This window comes from Otolemur garnettii, unplaced genomic scaffold, assembly GCF_000181295.1.
Source record: "Otolemur garnettii isolate 467f Iridium unplaced genomic scaffold, OtoGar3 scaffold00091, whole genome shotgun sequence".
NCBI lineage: Eukaryota > Metazoa > Chordata > Mammalia > Primates > Galagidae > Otolemur > Otolemur garnettii.
In genome coordinates, this window is record NW_003852486.1 from 4,381,987 (window position 1) to 4,386,316 (window position 4,330).

The 4,330-nt window shown below is 45.2% G+C and overlaps 1 pseudogene; it reads right to left on the bottom strand.

The window, feature by feature from the left end:
- Window positions 1-881: 881 nt before the first annotated feature.
- Window positions 882-2,040, bottom strand: LOC100952008 (annotated as a pseudogene).
- Between the last annotated feature and the right edge of the window lie 2,290 nt (window positions 2,041-4,330).

Here is a 4,330-nt window from a genome sequence, read left to right on the forward strand (position 1 = left end):
CTGAACGATTTTTTTAAAGATAAAACGTGTAGAAATATGTAAACAAAACAACTTCCTTTAGACATACACACATGTTGTTAGAATAAAGGAGATGACATCTGAAGAAAAATGAAAAACTGAAGAACAGTTAATATGATCAAAATTGTTATGTACATCTCCGTGGAGAAATCTGGAATTCTCTCTTGGAGAACAGATTCACACCCATTTCATCCCTTATGATATTAAATTGGCACCCCTTGGTGGTAGCCATGATCCTTCTGTACTGTCTGTAGGCTTAAGCAGGTGCTATAAAGCAACTGTTTAAGTTAAACAGTTAATAATGTTTATTGGCTGCAATAAATTCCCACCCCCAAAAAACTAAGTGCAAAATCAACTTCTGTGACTCAAGAGCTCAACCAGATCAAAGCTTTGGTATATACTAGAGGCTGTTTGGTGATAACAAAAGCTTAGTAAGATTCTCTGCTCAGGGGTTTGCCCCAAAACAAAAATACTTGGTCACAAAGCTTAACAACTATGTATATAAATAAAGTAACTGTACAAAAGAGAACAAGCCACAATTCCCCCTTAACTGAGGATTTACAGTTTCCTAGGGCAGCAGTTCTGAAAGCACCAACTAAAGCCACAACAATTCTACTAAAACAGGATGTGTTGTACAATTGGTGATACTGTTCTGCAAACAAATGCCCCCAGGCATGTGGCTGAGGTGCCATAGAAAGTTCAACAAAACATATGTCAGTCTCATACATTGTAGCATAAGCTGGTCAGCAACCGAGGAAAGACTTAAGGCAATAAAGAGGCATTACAGAGAGCACCACAATGCTCTCGGAATCAAAGCCTTCCAAAAAGGAAAAGGTGTCTCAGTAACCTGGGTTCTTAGTTTGCTAGCTGTCAGACACTTCCTCCTCCTCTTCATCATCCTCATCTTCTTTCCTGTCTATTTCAGAAGTATCTGATGACTAATGCAGCAAGACATATTCTCTGCTACTGAACCCAAACTTGAGTACATCCTTTTCTTTAAGTTCATATTATCTCTGTGGCTCAATACGTTTGTTGTTTAGGAAAGTGCCATTGCCTGAGCCAAGGTCAATGACGTAGGGCTTCACTCTTCGACCAACTGTGCCATCAACACCAGTATATTCCACAAGCCGATACTGAAAGACCAAATGCTGCTTTGAACAAGACGGATAATCAATTGGAATATCCGCAATGCGTCAGTGTCCACCCAGGAGGTACGCACTTTGTCGATGTATGTACATGACTGGAAGGACCTCATCATTTTTAAATGAGTAGAGACGCCACCTTTTTTTTGAGGATACGTGCTTCTGGGGGCTCACTATACTTAATGACTACACCTCGGAAGGTGTTGGTATCCTCAGGAAGGGCCCCAAAGAGTTCAAAACTTGGCTTTTCTTTAACAGGAACCTCTTTTTCTTTGTTGTTGCCACCAGGCCGAGGAACCACCTCCTGAGACTCATTACCACTGCCACTAACTTCATTCTTCTGGCGATGCTCCCGGCGTCTGGCATTATAAAACTCCGGCTCTTCTTGAATCTGAAGCTTCTGAATGTCCCGATCCCATCCTTGAGCCTGCCCACTCCCAGGGGTTCTGCTTTGGTGGGAATAGCTCCGGTGTCTGTCTTGGTCACTGTTCCTAGATCTGTGTTCCTGCTCTGAAGGTTCCCGGTGCTGCCCATCCTCCTGTCCTATCCGGGGATGATCATCACGTTCCTGCTTCACTTTGACAGTCGAGTGATGAGGACTTCGGCTTCTCTTACTCCGAGGAGACTTGCTTCTTCTCCCTGAGGACCTGTTTTTCTTTTCCGCTGGGGACTGGCTAACTCCTCGGGCTCGGCTCCCACGGTAGCTGGGGCGGCCCGGTTCGCCGGCCCGAGAAGTCTGGACGGCGGTGGGCTGGAGGCTCGGCTTCCGGGCTGAGACGCTCTTGCTTCACCACCACCACCACCGCCCGGCCACCGCCGCCACCACGTCCTCGTCCCGGTGCCTTCGCCGGCTCCCCCACTCCCTCTTCATCGCCTCCATTCCGCGATGCCCCCAGCTTGTCGTTGCTGTGTAGCTGGCCTGGGCGGGGTTCGAACCCAACAGCCTGGGTGTATGTGGCTGGCACTGTAACCACTGGGCTATGGGCACCGAGCCTGTTTTACTATTTTTTTTAGCCTTTTTAAGCAAATTCAGAAGTTTTTATTTTTTTTTCTTTTGACATAATTTCAGACTTTCAGAGAAGCTACAAGAATAGTACAAAGAAGCACCGGAGACTTGTAGAAAGCTCACCCTTCTTTTCTTTCAGTCTGAAAGTTTGAGGAATAATGCTTCTTCACCTCTAAATTATATACATATATATATATATCCATATTAAATATATATATATATCCTAAAAACAAAGATATTATCTTGTATAGCAGAGGTTATAGGCAAAACGCCTATATGCCTCTGGCCATAAAAGCCGTTTGAGAGAGAGCAGTGAAAAGACTTTGTGCAGGCATACTTGTAAGAAATTGAGGCAGAATCCCATGTGGCCAGGTTGGTTGTGAGCCTAACATGACCAAGGCTTTGGCTAGAATAGCATTTATTGAGTTAAGGAATTAAGGGTGACTTTATAAGGCCAATAAAAAAAGCCCTTTGGAAAACTGGCCAGATACCCATCAGTAATCTTTCCTGATCTGTGGTAAGTAATGAAGGACGCTTGCTGACAGGTCCGGAATGGAAATGTGCTCAGGGACCTCAAGAGAAGAGGAATTTACCCAATGCATACAGGTATCTAATGACACAGATGAAACTTGGACTTGTGAAAGGCTTTTGAGAAGTCCGGCCTGAAAATTCCTTATAGAAGGTTCCAGCAAAACCCCCCTGACTTAAGGCCTACATGGAGTAGAGGTTTGCACACAAATTCCTGTATGCCCAAGAAGTTTCTTTATGCCTTGTTTAAAGATCCGAAGTAGGCTCGGCGCCTGTGGCTTAAGCGGCTAAGGCGCCAGCCACATACACCTAAGGTGGTGGGTTCGAATCCCCAGCCTGGCCCGCCAAACAACAACGATGGCTGCAACCAAAAAATAGCCAGGCGTTGTGGCGGGCGCCTGTGGTCCCAGCTACTTGGGAGGCTGAGGCAGGAGACTCGCTTGAGCCCAGGAGTTGGAGGTTGCTGTGAGCTGTGATGCCATGGCACTCTACCCAGGGGGATAGCTTGAGGCTCCGCCTCAAAAAAAATAAATAAAAAAATAAAAAATAAAGATCCGAAGTAAAAGCCTCCAAACAGCAAGGCCAGCAAGGGCAGGTATTCAATCTACCTTGTTCCTCCATAGCCTCAGGCATCATCAGAAAAGAACAAAGAAGTAATAGCTTACAACATGTTCTCCATTAAGTTATGTTAAATTGGGTTATGTTGAAAGGGTTATGTCAAAAGGTGTATGTTGAGTGGATTATCAGAAGCTAATCATCATATGATGTTTAAATGGATCCATGAGGTCATTGCTGTATTGTGTGCATGTATAAAATTCCCTATATAAACCAACTGCAAACAAAGAAGCTTGCCATTTTGCCTGAGTGAGCAGATGGTCACCTTTATTTAAAACACAATTTTAATAAGCATGCTTATTCTCTGCAACATCGCTTTTCCATGAGACCATTATGGCAACAGAGGACAATGATCAAAATCAACACTTTCTTTTTTTTTTGAGACAGACCCTCAAGCTGTCGTCCTTGGTGAGTGCTATGGCGTCACAGCTCACAGCAACCTCCTGGGCTCAAGTGATTCTCCTGACTCTGCCTCCCAAGCAGCTGGGACTACAGGCACCTGCCCCAATGCCCAGCTATGTTTTGGTTGCAGCCGTCACTGTTGTTTGGCGGGCCCCAGCTGGATTCGAACCCACCAGCTCAGGTGTATGTGGCTGGTGCCTTAGCTGCTTGAGCCACAGGCACTGAGCCTAAAATTCATCTTTTTTTTTTGAGACAAAATCTCAAGTTGTCACCCTTGGTAGAGTGCTGTGGCATGACAGCTCACAGCAACCTCCAACTCCTGGACTCAAGTGATTCTCCTGCCTTTGCCTTCCATATTGCTAGGATTATAGGCACTAGCCACTGTGCCCACCCTGAGAATTATATTTTAAAACTATATTGGGTAACCTCATAGCTATCCAAGAACAGGACACAAAGTATAACCATGCCTCACAGAGGCTAGAATTGGGACAATATATTCTACTTGTTTTCATTGGAAACAGAGACTTAAGCTGTTTCCCTGGATAGAGTGTCATGGCCTCACAGCTCACAGCAACCTCCAACTCCTGGGCTCGAGCTATTCTCCTGCCTCCGCCTCCCA